Source organism: Pelophylax lessonae (assembly GCF_965119305.1).
Source record: "Pelophylax lessonae genome assembly, chromosome: 9".
Taxonomy (NCBI): domain Eukaryota; kingdom Metazoa; phylum Chordata; class Amphibia; order Anura; family Ranidae; genus Pelophylax; species Pelophylax lessonae.
In genome coordinates, this window is record NC_138776.1 from 139,221,653 (window position 1) to 139,240,326 (window position 18,674).

The window sequence follows — 18,674 nt, forward strand, 5'->3', positions numbered from 1 at the left end:
TGGATTTTACATTAAAGGTAAAACCCAGGTATGAGTGATTAATCAGATAGGCATTCGACTGCATATTTGTATTTAATTATTGTACAACCTGCTACTCAAAGTGCTATACTGTATATTCCTAATTCCTGGCCTGTGGTTATGCTATTTCGTTTGGTTATGTATCCCTTAATTACCTTGTTTTTCTTTTTTTTTTTTCCAAAAAATATATGTATCTTAATACATATGCAATTTGTACAATTTTTCTTTATTACTTCTAAATGAAGAACTAACAAAAAAATAAATAATAGAAATCCCCATTTGGCAGCAACTGCTCACAAAGTCTGAATGATTCATATCAGTTAACTGGCAGGCAATCTTGTTTCATAAAAGTCCTCTGATTCTGGAGAGTTCTCATAAATGGCATCATCTCTTCTTGGAATAGGAACATTTTCATAGATTTGGTTTCCAGGAATCCCTCTGACATGCGGAGTTCTATTTGGATATAAGTCGGTTGGGTGGAAGTCTTCATGTTTATCCTGTAGTAGAAAGAAACAAGTTAATTTGATCAGCTGTGTTGAAATATGGCACTGTCTCTACGGAGAGAGTCATGATTAAAGCGGAGCTCCACCCAAAAGTGGAACTTCCAATTGACGACCCCCCCCCCCCCCCGGATCCTGTTTGTGAAACAGAGCTTTTGGGGAGGATGGGGGAAGCAGGTACCCGATTTTGACAGGTACCTGCTCCTACTTCTGTTCCGGTCGCCTTAGGCTTCTTCCCGAAGTCTTCTGGAACACATGACAGGTCCTAGAAGAGTTTAGGACCAGTCACAAAGCACAGCCCCACTCACACATGCACAGTGGGCACCCGGCTGTGAAGCCACAAGCTGTCACAGCCAGGTGCCCATAGTAGAGATGCCAGCACCACCAAGGGAGGACACGGGGTGAACTCAGCTGGGGTGATTACACCGCTGGATCGTGGGACAGGTGAGTGGCTGTTTATTAAAAGTCAGCAGCTACAGTTTTTGTAGCTGATGACTTTTAATAAACAAAAATAATTACTGGAACTCCGCTTTATCACCAAGGCTGGACCTAAAACATGTCTTCCTCTCTCCCTCTCTACCTCCATTACATAAGGGGAAGGGTGTAATGGGATAGCTTACAAAAGAAAAATGACAATTGTTTTTCTTCCAGGTCATCTCACAGGAAGCGACACAGGCACTGCAATTCTAGCAAGATCAACGAGTATTTTCTATATTTGATAAAAATGTTCTTAGCCAAAAAAAATAGGCATTGATTTTAGAAATGCTTAAAGTTTAACCGTAATTATGCAAAACTCAATTTAGTAACATGCTGAGGGGATTCCCTGACCCAGTCTGTGAAGTGACACATCTGTCCTTTATAACCTACTGTAGCAAAAATGACAGTTACAAAGAAAAATGTTTGTTTAACCACTTAAGCTCCAAAAGATTTTACTCCCTTTATGACCAGAGCATTTTTTGCTATTCAGCACTGTGCTACTTTGACTGACAATTGCGCAGTCATGCAACGCTGTACCCAAATAAAATTTATATAATTTTTTTTCACTCAAATAGAGCTTTCTTTTGGTGTTTTTTTTTACCACTGGGTTTTTTATTTTTTGTGCTATAATTGAAAAAAAGACCTAAAATTTTGAAAAAAGAAAACAATATTTTTAATTTTCTACTATAAAAAAATATGCAATAAAAAAAATAAATAAATGTCATAAATTTAGGCCAAAATGTACTCTGCTTCATGTCTTTGGTAAAAGACTATCCCAATGAGTGTATATTAGTTGGTTTGCGTGACAGTTATAGTGTCTACAAACGATGGTATATTCAGTGCTGTGAAAAAGTATTTGCCCCCTTCCTGATTTTTTTTTTTTTTTTTTTGTGTATTAGTCATATTTAAATGATTTAGATCATCAAACAAATTTTAACATTACACAAAGACAGCCTGAATAAATACAACATGCAGTTTTTAAATGGCCCTGTGTGAAAAAGTGATTGCCTCCCTTGCTAAATCATAAATGAACTGTGATTAACCACATTTTTTGGAAGGCTGAGTTAGATTTCCCTTTCCACACCCAGGCCTGATTACTGCCCAGACCTGTTAAATGAAGAAATCACTTAAATAGAAGCTGCCTGACAAAGTGAAGCACGCTAAAAGATCTAATAAATCAAAACATCAAGCCATGATCTAAAGAAATTCAAGAACAGATAAGAAGTAATTGACATGTATCAGTCTGCAAAGGGTTACAAAGCCATTTCTAAGGTTTTGGGACTCCAGTGAACCATGGTGAGAGCCATTTTCCACAAATGAAGAAAACTTGGAACTGTGGGGAACCTTCCCAGGAGTGGTTGGCCTACCAAAATTACTCCAAAAGAACGACGATGACTCATCCAGGAGGTCATAAAAGAACCCAGACCAACATCTAAAAAACAACAGGCCTCACTTGCCTCAGTTAAGGCCAGTGTTCATGATCCAACAATAAGAAAGAGATTGGGCAAAAATGGCACCCATGGGAGAGTTCCAATGCAAAAGCTACTGCTGACCAAAAAGAACACAAAGACTCGTCTCACATTTGCCAAAAAACCTCCCCAATACTTTTGGGCAAATATTCTGTGGACTGATGAGAAAAAAGTTGGACTTTTTGGAAGGTGTTCACCCCGTTACATCTGGCGTAAAACTAACACAGCATTTCATTCTGACAGTCAAACATGGTGGTGGTAGTATGAAGGTCTGGGGTTGCTTTGCAGCTTCAGGACCTGGACGACTTTCCATAATTAATGGAACCATGAATTCTGCACTCTACCAGAAAATTCTGAAGGAGAATGTCCAGCCATCAGTTCATGACCTCAAGCTCAAGCACACTTGGGGTATTCAGTAGGACAGTGATTTGAAACACACAAGCAAGTCCATCTCTGAATAGCTAAAAAAAAAAAAACGAAATTAAGGTTTTGGAGTGGCCTAGTCTAAGTTCGGATTTAAATCAGATTGAGATGCTGTGGCACGACCTTAAACAGGCCATTCATACTCAAAAAACCTCTAATGTGGCTGAATTCTGCAAAGAAGAGTGGGCCGACATTCCTCCACAGCAATGTGAAAGACTCATTGCCAGTCATCGCAAACGCTTGATTGCAGTTGCTGCCACCAAGGGTGGCACAACCAGTTATTAGGTTTAGGGAGCAATTCCTTTTTCACATAGAACCAGGCATGTTTGGGCAGTTTTTTCCCTTAATAAGTTAAATCTTCATTTAAAAAATACATTTTGTATTTACTTTGGTTATCTTTGTGTAAAATTAAAATTAGTTTGATGATCTGAATAATTTGTGTGACAAATTTGCAAAAAAAAAAAAATCAGAAAGGGGCAAATACTTTCACAACACTGTGCACTGAACTTTTTTTTGTACTGCTAATGGCGGTGATCAGCGACTTATAGTGATTCCAAGCGCGTCAGTCAATCGATAATAACTAACGCAATCAGTAGGGAACTGACTAACTGCCACTGACATCACCAGTGACACTAATACAGTGATCAGTGCTAAAAATAGGCGCTGTCAATGTACTAATGACAATGGCTGGGAAGGGGTTAACATTTAGGGATCAATCAAAGAGTTAACTGTGTGGCTAACAATGTTTACTGTGTGTGCTGTGTAATGTTTTCACTAATTGATGTGCGGTTTTTACTCCCTGTTTTACAGGGAGAAAAAAATGGCACATCACCGCTAACAGAAGAGAGCTCTGTGTTGCTGACCTGCACAGAGCATTCTTTCGTCATTCGATCAGTGGGTGCCGGACATAAATAATTGGGTGGTACCCGCTGATCCCCTTGTGCTGCAGCAATAGGCAGGCCCCCTACCCAGAAGCAGTGGATAATGTACATGTATGTGATCTGAAGCGGGGGGGGGGGCACTCTGTCACAGTATATCTGTGGTAGGCGTTTCCCAAATGGTTAAATTGCTGGCAAAATGACAGCTCCAGACCCCTTACTTCTGTTTGTAAACAAATGCTCAGAGATTTCCCTCATGTATTCCAGTCTCTTATCCTGGATGAGAGTCTGGTATAGATGTGGTAATACCCTTCCTGCCCATCCCAGCATCTCTTTACTCATTTCTGAACTCCCATGATCAGAAGTCAGTCCCGTTGGCTACCAATCTTTATTACAGATGAGAGCTGTCCTTGAAAGCTCAGTCTTGTGCTGGGAGCACACAGTGAGCGTGCTCTCAGCACACAAACAACGGCCATCCAGCAATGCATTTGTGTGGTATATGGGTGTTAATGCCCACCCTTTTGCCACCGCACATATCTTTTATGTGGTCATGAAGAGGTTAGTGGGGATTGCCCCCACACAAAAAAACACATAATGGGGGTACCCATAATATTTCACAAAAAAGTGTAAATAAAAACACAAACACAGTTTTGACAAGTCCTTTTTAAAAAAAAAAAAAAAAAACTCTGTAGATTTACGTCAATCACTATGGCTGACACCTGTCTAAAGAGAAAACTTGATGACCCCACCAGTGGCGGCTGGTGCTCAAAACTTTTGGGGGGGGGGGCGCAAACAGAAAAATGTAATAGGCATTGCTTTGCAGCAAAAAATGCGGTAAAAAATTGTGTGACTTTGAGGTCACAAAAGTGTGAAAGGGGCCTTCAGTAATCAAGGTATAGTGTGCCCCCTTCAATGCAGAGTGACCAGTGATCAGTGTGCCCCCTTCGATGCAGAGTGACCAGTGACCAGTTTGCCCCCATCAATGCAGAGTGACCAGTGACCAGTGTGCCCCCATCAATGCAGAGTGACCAGTGACCAGTGTGCCCCCATCAATGCAGAATGACCAGTGATCAGCGTGCCCCCATCAATGCAGAGTGACCAGTGACCAGTGTGCTCCCATCAATGCAGAGAGACCAGTGACCAGTGTGCCCCCATCAATGCAGAGTGACCAGTGACCAGTGTGCCCCCCATAAATGCAGAGTGACCAGTGATCAGTGTGCCCCCTTCAATGCAGAGTGACCAGTGTGCCCCCTTCAATGCAGAGTGACCAGTGATCAGTGTGCCCCCATCAATGCAGAGTGACCAGTGTGCCCCCTTCAATGCAGAGTGACCAGCGTGCCCCCTTCAATGCAGAGAGACCATCGTACCCCCTTCAATGCAGAGAGACCATCGTGCCCCCTTCAATGCAGAGATCAGCGTGCCCCCTTCAATGCAGAGTGACCAGCGTGCCCCCTTCAATGCAGAGACCAGCGTGCCCCCTTCAATGCAGAGTGACCAGCGTGCCCCCTTCAATGCAGAGAGACCAGTGTGTCCCCTTCAATTCAGAGTGACCAGCGTGTCCCCTTCAATGCAGAGAGACCAGTGTGCCCCCTTCAATGCAGAGTGACCAGCGTGCCCCCTTCAATGCAGAGAGACCATCATGCCTCCTTCAATGCAGAGTGACCAGCGTGCCCGCTTCAATGCAGAGAGACCATCATGCCCCCTTCAATGCAGAGAGACCATCATGCCCCCTTCAATGCAGAGAGACCATCGTGCCCCCTTCAATGCAGAGAGACCATCATGCCCCCTTCAATGCAGAGTGACCAGCGTGCCCCCTTCAATGCAGAGTGACCAGCATGCCCCCTTCAATGCAGAGTGACCAGTGCACTTACCTTATTTGCAGCAGCGGCTTCTCCTTAGTCCCCCGCATCTCCCTGCGTCTCCTCGAGTCCTCCCGCCTCCTCCTTAGTCCTCCTCCTCCTTGGCCAATGGCGTGGGTTCGCCTTTCAGCCAATCAGGAAGCGGGTCTCGGACCCGCTTCCTGATTGGCCAAGAGGAGGATCCGTGTGACAATAGCGATTTTTTATTCGCTATTGTCACACAAATGGGTGGGCTAGGGTGCAGTGCTCTGCGCCCCAGGCCCACCCTTTTCTGAAGCCTATTAGAGCCTCTGGCTCTAATCAGGTGCTTCAAAAAAAAAACCCCATTGAACTCTATGCGTCCGGCACCCCGCATGTAGATTAGGGGGCCGGACGCATGGATAGGGGGGGCGGCGCCACCAGCCGCCACTGGACACCACTTGCCAAATGACAGCCCACTGAGCTGTTACTAGGGAAGAGGTGGGCATAGAGGTGACATCATTGCCAAAATTTGGCCATAGCAATATTTGGGCAATGTTATTTCCCAAATATGGCCATGGTCCCATACTTACAGATGTCACCCCCTATCACTGTCCCTTTGCTTATGTGGCCAGGAAGTGAATGGGCCAGATTATGTCAGTGGTTGAAAAAACAGTGGGTGCAAGCACCTGCTGCTTCCTTAGCAACGGTTGACAGCAGGAAGCAGTCATATTTGCCCACACTGAATATCCTAAGTGCTTGGCGTTTAGAGGAATGTTCGAACAGCAAGTGTTTGGTCCGAAACTACATTTGGACCGAACACTCAGCTCATCCCTAGCAGCTTAGAACTGTCAAAATGCAAAATATAGAATATTTGTTTTTGGGTTTACATACGTTTTAAACCTTGCCTTTTCTCTGGTTTGCTACTTACTGAATCCTTTTCCTTCCTTTTCCTCCTCCGAAGAAAAATGAAGGTTACAATCACAGCAATGATCACTGCTACTCCACATGGTATTCCAACAGAAAGACCGACTATCAATCCCTAGGAGGTAGAATAGGAAAGGTGAAAATGATATTAAACAATGCTTTACTGCTATTAACTTAAAGTGGACTTCCAGGCTACGCCTAACTAATATTTAAAAATGCTCCCCCCCCCCCCTCCTACCACCTACACTGACTAACCTGTGTTACAAAGATGTTACATAGTTACATAGTTAGTGAGGTTGAAGAAAGACACTAGTCCATCCAGTTCAACCTATGACGAGTGTGTGTATAATAAATGTAATGTATACACTTACCTATTTTCAGGCTGCTCTGGTCCAGTCACATGATCTCCCGTGTCAGTCAGTTGCAGCTGCAAGGGAGAGGAGAAAGTGCTTGACAATGCCTGGAATGCCTGAGAGGCTCCTATGGCTCATCTGTTGTTGGCGCTCCCTCCTCTCCCCTTCAGCCGCCGCTGCCTGACACAGGGGAGTTGGATCACGTGACTAGAACAGAGTGCCCTGAAAATCGGTAAGTAAAGCATGGGAAGCCAAGCACTACCATGATAAACATGTGCCAATGCCAAAAAAAGCTCCCTCTAACAGCCCAAACACACAACATCAATATGGCTGCTGTGATCCCATTCTTTTATAGAAAAACTACTGGGTTGTTAATTTCTTCAAATTACTGCATTTTCTGACTTAGCTGACCAAGGACTAAAGATGGCCCTATAGAAAAGAGAGCGGGGGGGGGGGGGGCTAAGTGGACTTTAACCACTTTACCACTGGAGGATTTTCCTGCTTTACGTACAGGCCACTTTTTGCAACTTGGCACTGCGCGACTTTAACTGACAATTACGCGGTCATGCAACCCTGTACCCAAACGAAATTTAAGTCCTTTTTTTTCCCACAAACAGAGCTTTCTTTTGGTGACATTTGATCACCTCTGCGCTTTTCATTTTTTGCGATATTAATAAAAAAGTGAGTGAAAATTTTGCAAAAAAATTGACATTTTCTACTTTGACAGTTAAAAAATATCCAATATATTAAATTTTTGTCATATATTTTGGCCAAAATGTATTTAGCTACATGTCTTTGACAAAAAAATTGTTAATAAGCGTATTTTTAACCGCTTTAAGACTCGAAGATTTTACCCCATTCCTGACCAGGCTATATTTTGCGATTCGGCTCTGCGTTACTTTAATGGACAATTGCACGGTCTTGCGACACTGTACCCCAATTAAATTTATGTCCTTTCTTTTGGGGGTATTTGATCACCTGTGCGATTTTTAATTTTTGAAAAAGAAATTTTGAAAAAAAAAGGAATATTTTTTACATTCTGACATATAACATTCCCAAAAAAAATTTAAAAATCAACATCTTTTAACATTTTAGGCCAATTTGTTTTCTGCTACATATTTTTGGTAAAAAAAATCACAATAAGCGTATTTTGATTGGTTTGCGCAAAATTTATTGCGTTTACTAACTACGAGAAAGATTTGTCATTTTTATTGTTTATTTTTTTTTTACTAGTAATGGCGGCGATCTGCGATTTTTTTTGCGGGACTGCGACATTGCGGCGGACAGATCAGACCCCTAACTGACATTTTTGACACTTTTGGGGGTACCAGTGACATTACTACAGTAATCAGTGCTATACATATGCACTGTTACTGTAATAATGACACTGGCAGGGAAGGGGTTAACTTTATTGGTGATCAAGGGGTTAAATTTATGCCTCATGCTTCCTGACGTGTGTGGGGGAGGGGATTGTGTGACAGAGACACATATCGCAGGTTCAGCTATGCTGAATCCTGTAATATGTCCCTGTCTGTCACATAGGAGATCCGCCCGCTTTGTTTACACAAGTGGGCGGATTTCCTCACTCGATCCCCGATGATCGGGGAAGAGTGGCGGTGATCACCGCCTCTCCTCCCCTGGCCCGACTCCCGTTGTGTCTGAATACAGCGGGAGCGAGCCTCCAGCAGCGCACACGCGCCGCCGAGAGAGGGGAGAGTCTGGTGACGTAGGTCTACGTCGCCAGACGATAACGAGCCACTTTGCCGCCGTACCAGCTCAGTGAGCGGTCGGCAAGTGGTTAAAGGTACTGTCATGGACAAATAGTATACATGAATACAGTAATTAGTAAAATATCAAAAGTTTATTACACAAAACCACAATAATATAAAATTGTCCATAACAATACCAGCAATATTTACATGATTGGTGTTGAAAATGCCCTAAACTGACCACCACGGAGCTCCAGCTACCTCTCATGTCTGGCCGTGGCGGTCAGTTTAGGACATTTTCAACATCTGCCCCGTCCATTGTAGTTGATGTACCAATCATATAAATATTGCTGGTATTACTGACCTATTGTGTAATTGGTTGCTCGTAATGTCTGTTATTGACAATTTTATATTATTGTGGTTTTGTTTAATAAACTTTTGATATTTTACTAATTACTGTATTCATGTATACTATCTGTCCATGACGGTACCTTTAAAGTCCACTTAGCCCCCCCTGTTCTCTTTTCTATATTCAAATATTGGGACAGTGGTACCTGTTGCTGAATATCTCTATCTTGATCTGAGCTTTTCTAATACTAAAGCTGGGCCTAGACTAGTAGAATTTCATGCAACAAATTTTGTTTTAAGAACGTTCGTTCAATTTTCTAAAAATTAGTGGGGGTCAAATCTATGTTCTTTTTGGACTGCAGTGATGAAAAAGTTCAAAGTAGCATGATAGATAATCTTTCTTAAAGAAATGAGTTTCTGACAGTGAATGTGGTTTTCATTCAGGAAAGTCCTCCGTTCATTTCAAAATAGAATGTTAAAAGCAAGCAAAATTGTAATTTTGTAATTGTAATTGTAATTGTATTCTGTGCTTTCAGATGACATTCATCAAGATTTTTCATACAAAATGTTTGAACGCTTGTTAGAAAATCTAGTAGTGTATGGCCAGCTTTAGGCTAAGCACTACATTATAGATTGTCAATTATTCCTGGGGATGAACATGTAAAGTTTGCAAATCAGGAATACCAGGGATTTACCCTTGGTAGCAAGCGAACCCGATCTCCATTGGTAAGAGAGGGCAAGACAGATATAAGGCCTTACATGAGGAAGTAGACAGCATGTCAGTAGTCTGTGCGATAAGCTATTAATTTTATAAATAAGGAGGAGTTACAAATGTTATCATTTATCCCTGAAATTAACAATAAATCAGGTGCAGCAAAGGGGGCTGTTAAAACTAGAAGAGAACACGTTTACCTTCATAACAAATCTATTTGAATGAAAACAGTGTTTTATCTAAAGAAAAGATCCTTTCTACTAATTATACTGGTAACAGAGCAGCTATAAAGTGCTGGGTTTCCCGCTATGAATTCATAATCTAGAGTCTTTAGCGTCTTTGAGATTGAATAGTGAAAAATTGTTATTTGCTTTCTAAATCTATCTCTATATTATTCAACTTTTTATATATTTTTATTACAGAATGCTGTATGTATTTCATGTAATCCATACATATTACCTACAAATTCATTTTTACATTTATTATTAGCATAATAATTATAGTATTCAATTTTAAGTTTCGAGTACTACATTTGTACAGACATTTTATTGGCCATATTATATAAATATTAGTACTTCTCTTATAACATTTAGTGCTGCTATACCATATTATTGTTGTTTTTACTCCCACTCTGCCCTTCCCTTTGAACCTGAATCCCCTACCTAACCCTATCTCGCCGAATTATAAAAGGATTGCAGGTGATGAACTACCATCATCCAATATTATAATGTATCCAAAGCAGTAGTCTACTTATCAAGTCATTTTTGTGTAAAAAAACAAAAATGAATAAAAATGTTATTTGCATCCTTTCTTCTTGCGGAAATCTTCTTTGCCCCTTCTTGGAACCCCTGAAGAGTTAATTCCTCAGACTGCTTGTGCACTTGCCCAGTAAAAGCACTGGCATTGGCAAGGACTTGGTTGGCTTCTACATGTCACAACGCACCTTCAAGTGCTGGAGAGAGCCCACATATCACTTTTTACATTTCTGTCTCATTCTGTCAAGTGGTGTCAGTGACCAGCCTGCGCAAGCATAGGAGTTTAGCTGTAGAAAAGTGCACCAACCTTGCACATTACCCAAGTGGTGTTTATTGACTTAAAAAGAAAGGAAATATACTCACAAACAAGTCAATCATAAAAGCATTTCAAAGTCCACAATGGACAGAAAGAGACCAGGTCACTGGGACCGTGTCAAGCACGCCGGAGGACCTTCCAGATGGCTGACGCTTTTCGGGAGGAGATCCTCTCTTTCTCAGGCTCTGAGGAAGAAGGGATCTCCCCTCGAAACGTGTCAGCCAGCCATCTGGAAGATCCTCTGGCGTGCTGGACATGGTCCCAGTGACCTGGTCACTTTGTGTCCATTGTGGACTTTAAAATGCTTTTATGATTAACCACTTTAATACCAGAAGATTTCCCCCTTAATGACCAGGCCCTATTTTGCAATTCGGCACTGCGTTACTTTAACGGAAAATTGCGCAGTCATGCGATGCTGTACCCAAATAAAATTGATGTCCTTTTTCCCCACAAATAGAGCTTTCTTTTGGTGGTATTTGATCACCTGTTCGACTTTTATTTTGTGCGCTATTAACAAAAAAAGAGCAACAATTTTGAAAAAAAAAAAAAAAACAATATTTTTCACATTCTGCTATATGACATTCTCAAAAAAAAAATTAAAAATCAAATTTTTTTAACATTTTAGGCCAATTTGTTTTCTGCTACATAGTTTTGGTAAAAAAAACGCAATAAGCATATTTTGATTGGTTTGCGCAAAAGTTATTGCGTCTACTAACTACGGGAAAGATTTATGTCATTTTTATTGGGTGTTTTTTTTTCTTACTAGTAATGGCGGCGATCTGCGATTTTTAGCGGTACTGAGACATTGCTGTGGACAGACCGGACCCCTAACTGACATTTTTGACACTTTTGGGGGTACCAGTGACATTGCTACAGTAATCAGTGCTAAAAATATGCACTGTTACTGTAATAATGCCATTGGCAGGGAAGGGGTTAACAGTATAGGTGATCAAGGGGTTAAATGTGACCGTATTGAAGTGATTCCAACTGTATGGGGGTTGGGTTTCTGAGATGACCATAGAGACGTAATCCTATATACAGTCAGGTCCGTAAATATTGGGACATTGACACAATTCTAATCTTTTTCGCTCTGTACACCACCACAATGAATTTGAAATGGAACAAACAAGATGTTCTATAACAGCAGACTTTCAGCTTTAATTTGAGGGTATTTAAAACAGGTGAACGGTGTAGGAATTACAACAGTTTGTATATGTGCCTCCCACTTTTTAAGGGACCAAAAGTAATGGGACAGATTAACAATCATAAATCAAACTTTCACTTTTTAATACTTGGTTGCAAATCCTTTGCAGTCAATTACAGCCTGAAGTCTGGAACGCATAGACATCACCAGACGCTGGGTTTCATCCCTGGTGATGCTCTGCCAGACCTCTACTGCAACTGTCTTCAGTTCCTGCTTGTTCTTGGGGCCTTTTCCCCTCAGTTTTGTCTTCAGCAAGTGAAATGCATGCTCAATCGGATTCAGTCAGGTGATTGACTTGGCCATTGCATAACATTCCACTTCTTTCCCTTAAAAAAACTCTTTGGTTGCTGTTGCAGTATGCTTCGGGTCATTGTCTATCTGCACTGTGAAGCGCCGTCCAATGAGTTCTGAAGCATTTGGCTGAATATCAGCAGATAATATTGCCCGAAACACTTCAGAATTCATCCTGCTGCTTTTTTTCAGCAGTCAAATCATCAATATATACAAAAAAACAGTTCCATTGGCAGCCATACATGCCCACGCCATGACACTACCACCACCATGCTTCACTGATGAGGTGGTATGCTTTGGATCATGAGCAGTTCCTTTCCTTCTCCATACTCTTCTCTTGCATTACTCTGGTACAAATTGATCTTGGTCTCATCTGTCCATAGGACGTTGTTCCAGAACTGTGAAGGCTTTTTTAGATGTTGTTTGGCAAACTCTAATCTGGCCTTCCTGTTTTTGAGGCTCACCAATGGTTTACATCTTGTGGTGAACCCTCTCTATTCACTCTGGTGAAGTCTTCTCTTGATTGTTGACTTTGACACACATACACCTACCTCCTGGAGAGTGTTCTTGATCTGGCCAACTGTTGTGAAGGGTGTTTTCTTCACCAGGGAAAGAATTCTTCGGTCATCCACCACAGTTGTTTTCCGTGGTCTTCCGGGTCTTTTGGTGTTGCTGAGCTCACCGGTGCGTTCTTTCTTTTTAAGGATGTTCCAAACAGTTGATTTGGCCACACCTAATGTTTTTGCTATCTGATGGGTTTGTTTTGTTTTTTTCAGCCTAATGATGGCTTGCTTCACTGATAGTGACAGCTCTTTGCATCTCATATTGAGAGTTGACAGCAACAGATTCCAAATGCAAATAGCACACTTGAAATGAACTCTGGACCTTTTATCTGCACCTTGTAAATGGGATAATGAGGGAATAACACACAACTGGCCATGGAACAGCTGAGCAGCCAATTGTCCCATTACTTTTGGTCCCTTAAAAAGTGGGAGGCACATATACAAACTTTTGTAATTCCTACACCTTTCCCCTGATTTGGATGTAAATACCCTCAAATTAAAGCTGAAAGTTTGCAGCTAAGGCACATCTTGTTTGTTTCATTTCAAATCCATTGTGGTGGTGTGTAGAGCCAAAAAGATTAGAATTGTGTTGATGTCCCAATATTTATGGACCTGACTGTAGCAGGATCACATGAGCTCTGTGATCATCCTAGGAAGAAGGAAGATTGGCTGTGTTTACACTGACACATGCATCGGCTTCCCCGCTGACGAGTGGGGGCGGGAGCGCGCCAGTGGCGGCGCACGCTTGTTCCCTATCTCCTCCCAGGCAAATCATGTATGCATACATGGTTTTGCCTGGGAGAGCCACTCTGCCGCCGTATATATACAGTATGCGGTCGGCAAGTGGTTAACTTGTTTGTGAGTATATTTCCTTTCCTTTTATATCAATAAACACTACTTAGGTAATGCGTAAGGTTGGTGCGACCTCTTTTCGTTTTTTTCTACAGTGTTTTCATTGGGTCTCCCCTGACTCTTGGAGGGCAGCAAGGTCTGTGCATTTACCTGGAGTCATTGAGATCCTAGGTAATATACACTGCCGTCCCATTACTTTCAAGTGCAGGAGAATTTGTTTGTTATAGAAGTTTAGCTAACTCTGGAGGAGTGGTTTACTTGGCTGGCCAGTTCTACCATAATGTTTAACTACCCTTTTCCATAAACATTGAGCATTTGCACTTGAACCAGCTCCCTATAAAACAATAAAGATAAATTCTGCTTCCAGTAGTATGGCCTGGCCATGTGTGTTGCATCCATATTTGCTCTAAATAAGCAGCTCCTGGCCACCACTAGAGATTGCTGTTTGTAGATTGGAGATCTGATTCGCAATGAAGAACCCATCCCTCAGGAGCAAATTTTCCAGAGCACAACAGAACTTCAATTTGGTAAAGATAACCTTTCATAACGTTATGCTGAAATAACTGGCCAGAAAAGTCACAAAATGTGCTCATGGTGTAATTTTTTAAAGCCAAGAAACACCACAAAATACCATCTAATACACAGTACTGTTCAAAAGTTTTAGGCAAGTGTAAAATAAGAATGCTTTCAAATGTATATATATATATATATATATATACTTTTTTTATTAAATATTTTTTCTTAAAAGGTTTGTAGGTTTTACAAAAACACAAAAAACACAAAAAACTATATATATATATATATATTAAAATATATAAATATATATATTTTAATAGTTTATTTTTATTAACTTACAAAATGCAAAGTAAGTGAACCGAAAAAAAAATTTAAGTCAAATTGATATTTGGCGTGACTGCCGTTTGGCTTCAAGTGGTGATATGATATGATATGGCATGATGGATAAGTACCTGCCTGTATTTCTCAGCATTGAGAACACCATTAATTGGGGCAACGTTGAGGACTGCAGAGACAATAGTCAGTTAAGGAAACTTATTGGAGCAGATGAAAGACACATCATGCATACTTCCCTTCCACATCGGAAGATGTCAAGCAGCAACATTTCGCACAGAACTGGCGAAAACCAGTAGAACCCATAAACACCCATCTGTTGTAGTAGAAGTCTGGCCAGAAGTGGTCTCTATGGAAGAATTTTGCCCAAAAAGCGACTCAATTAGGAACTGAGGTGCAGAGAAAAGGCAGCAGGTGCTCTGAAATTTTAAACATTTGGCTGTAGCAGAAGGAATTTTGTTTGCCAAAAGGCTGAAGAGCGGTACAATAATGAGTGTCTACAGGCAAGAGTGAAGCCTGATGGAGGTTGCTTGCAAGTTTGGGGCTGCATTCCTGCAAATGGAGTTGGAGATTTGGTCAGGATCAATAGTGTTGACAAGATTTAGCCTGCAGTTTTCCTGCCTGTGTAATTCTTACCTCCTTGCTGCAGTGCTTCTCCTAGTCCTCTGATTCCTTTCATATGTGTTGTTTATCTTCTGCATTCACCTATGGCTGTCACCTGCTATTCTGTGGGTTTACATTTAATTTCCCTTCCATCACTTCCTGGCCCACCCCCTAGTTTGCTTTCCTACATATACTGTGCTCAGTGTCACCCACATTGTCTGAGAGACTTCACAGTTCTCGGAGCTCCTGTTTCCTTGCTATTGCGTGTATTCTGTGTCTGACTTCCCATGTACTGACCTGGCCGTCTACCATCTGTGCTTGCCTGCTGTCCACCCTGGCCTTGACTTGATGCTGCAAGTCCATCCCCACCATCAGGGACCCTGGTGGAGAAGCAGGCTGGGGCTTAGACTCTGTGCCCTGGGGAACCCCAAGTTGGCGATCTACAATGGCTTACTATCCCACACTTCTGACAGTTTGCTTAGACATGGAAGGGAAACGAAAATATAAACCCACAGAATAGCAGACGATGGCTATAGTTGAGCACAGAAGCAACACATATTTGAAAGTATTCAGAGAAATAGGAGAAGCACTGCAGCTATGAGGTAAGAATCACACAGGCAGGAAAACTGCAGGCTAAATCGTGACATGTGTCCTCAGTGCTGAAAAATACAGGCAGATACTTATCCATCATGCCATACCATCAGGGAGGTGTGTGATTGGCCCCAAATTCATTCTGGAGCAGGGCAACCACCCCAAATATACAGCCAATGTCATTAAGAATTATCTTCAGGTTAAAGAAGAACATGGAGTTCTGGAAGTGAGGGTTTCTCCACCACAGAGCTCTGATGTCAAAATCATCAAGTCTGTCTGGGATTACATGAAGAGACAGAAAGATTTGAGGCAGCTTACATTCATAGAAGATCTGTGGTTAGTTCTTCAGGATATTTGAAACAACATCTGCCGAATTCCTTCAAAAACTGTCGACAAACACTGTGTGTACCTCGAAGAATTGATGCTGGTTTGAACCCAAAGGGTAATGACACCAAATATTGATTTGATTTGGATTTCTGTTCATTTACTTTCTATTTTGTTAATTAATAAAAAGAAACTAACACTTCTATTTTTGAAAACATACTTAATTTACAGCATTTCTTCACACCTGCCTAAAACTTTTGCACAGTACTGTATATCTCCACTGTGGACTGTTCTTTTCATGGGAGTCTTTTTTTCTGGATGCTTCGGCAAAACTTTTTAAGGAAATAGTTTTCCAAATTTCAAAGAAAGAGACCTATAGAATTATTCCTGAAAAAATATACATTATGTGTTTCACCCTAATGTCACTTAATAGTAATCATCATCATCATAATTTATGTAAAATTTGAGAAATATAAACATTTTGGATCTTTAATGTATTTTTATTTATTCATTTGGTTAGTTTATATCTATCAATGTGAAAACGATATCTTGATATCTGCATGCATAACATACCAAGTTGGAATTATTTTCAGGAATGGCAGTAGTGACCTGTAATACAAAAAATATACATAAATGCAGGCTGATCTCTAAATGGGAATTTGTGAGAACAGAAATGTGAGCTACCATTTCTGACATGTGTGGAAAATCTATATCAACCTTATCCTTCATTCAGTGCTTTGGCAAGATACTATTTGGTGAATCAGGGATAAGAATGACAATCCTGGAACTCATTCTTTGAAAAGAGTCATCAATTGCTGTTCCTTTACATTTATCTTTATAAGTTATTTTAAAGTCAACCTATGAGGACAAAAACATGTGAGTTGCCATTGATAATTTTGTGTTGAATGTACTATCTAGTTCTTATCCTTAATTCCTTAAAGTGATTGTAACCCCCTCATTTTTAAAAAATTAACAAACATGTTATACATGCATGTTCTGTGCAATCGTTTTGCACAGAGCAGCCCGTTCCTCCTCTTCTCCAGTTCCCTGCAGGCGCTCCTGCCTGCTATGGGGGCAATGCTGCAGGCTTGCTACTGAGCTGGCTGTGTGTGTCCAGTTGCTCCCATGGCCCTTGAGGTTCCCACAGCTAATGCCTCCCCCTACTGTCTCTGATCCGATGAGGTGAAAGAGAGCCGAGAGAGCCACTGCTTTTGTGCACATTGCTGAATTGAGACAGGTAAGTATGGGGGGGAGGGCTGGGGATGGGGAGCTGCATGCGGATGTTTTTTTGTTTTGCATTAATGCAGAAAAAGCATTAAGGTAAATCTGTCAGCCTTTACAACTACTTCAAGTATTAGGTACTAAACCAAAACAAGGATTTGTATGCTTACTGTGAAATCTGAAACAAATCTGATCTTCCATCCTCCAAGCTTTTTTCAGGTCAGTGAATCCCAAATGAATTTAGCAAATCCAGATGAAATCCTTGGAGCCCGCTTCTTTAGAAACAAGTAATCAATGGCAGCTCACATATTTCTATCTTCACAAAAATGCACAAACACCATTAAACTGGCCATAGACAGATCGGTTCAGCAAGAACCAGACTAATTTCAATCCGTCTATGGGCAGGCTGGTTGTCGATGGATCAAATTCAATAAAACCAGCCTGTTAGGTTTTTTCACCCAATTACTGCCGGCACCTATAGCCACCAGCAGTGATCATTATATCTGCTGATGGAAAAGGCCCCCTGCGCTCCCCATTGGCACAACATAATAGCACTGCGGGAGGGATTCATCCATCAACGCTGACTGTGTTGATGGGGGAATCAAGCAATTTTCATTCCTTCAACATGTGTTTGCCTGCCTTAGAAATTCCATCCATCTATTTCATTATTTTCTACATTATCTGCATGCACAGCTGCAGGTACTTACATCAAAAGTGGTAAAAATGGTTGTTGCTACCTTGAAAGAGAAATCACAACGTTAATTTCATGACATGACAATCATACATGACATGACTGTGACAAAAAAGAAAATTGTCTATCATTGATAAATCTCATTGACCGTGTATTGTCCTTGGCTACAGAACTCTGTACCGGACATACTTTGCACTGATACATCATAGCTTTTTATTTGGGAAGGCAAAAAAATATCTAAAATTAAAACATTTACAAATATATACTGTATATACTGTATACCCCCAAGGCAAAATCTCACCAAAAATCTCTTACCAAAATTTCACCAAAATGCAAGAGTGTAAAAAACAATAAGACCTTAAGCACACAAGATGGATTTTTTTTCTTTCCTGGGCAGCTTTGCCCCTGGCAGGAAAAAAAGCAGCTTAAAAAAGTGCCTAAAGCAACATTTTGCACACATATTTAGGTGTATCAAGTGTTTGGTTGCTTATTGATTCCATTGCCCAATTTATTCTGGCAATTGGAATGAATGAACTCTCAAGTGCTAAATGCACCTAGTGTTTAGGTATGTTTAGACGCAATTACATGCATTTAGGTACGTTCAGTGTTTTTTTATGTCCAAACGCTCTTCTCCTGAATGGGCTGGTGTTGCATTTTTTTCCAGCCTCTAAACGCTCCTCTTCTAAAAAAAAAAAATTCAAACACCTGTAAAAGTGACATATTTTTACATCCTGTGTGTATGAGGCCTAATATTGTATCAACAGTGAGTCTCGTTCCAAAACA

The 18,674-nt window shown here is 41.0% G+C and overlaps 1 long non-coding RNA gene across 1 annotated transcript; it reads right to left on the reverse strand.

The window, feature by feature from the left end:
• Positions 1–223: 223 nt before the first annotated feature.
• LOC309563571 lies at positions 224–17,937 on the reverse strand. The gene is made up of 4 exons (XR_014225717.1): positions 17,908–17,937; positions 16,553–16,588; positions 6,514–6,624; positions 224–515 (listed from the first exon to the last, which is right to left on the reverse strand). It is a non-coding gene; the product is annotated as an uncharacterized lncRNA (long non-coding RNA).
• Positions 17,938–18,674: the final 737 nt, after the last annotated feature.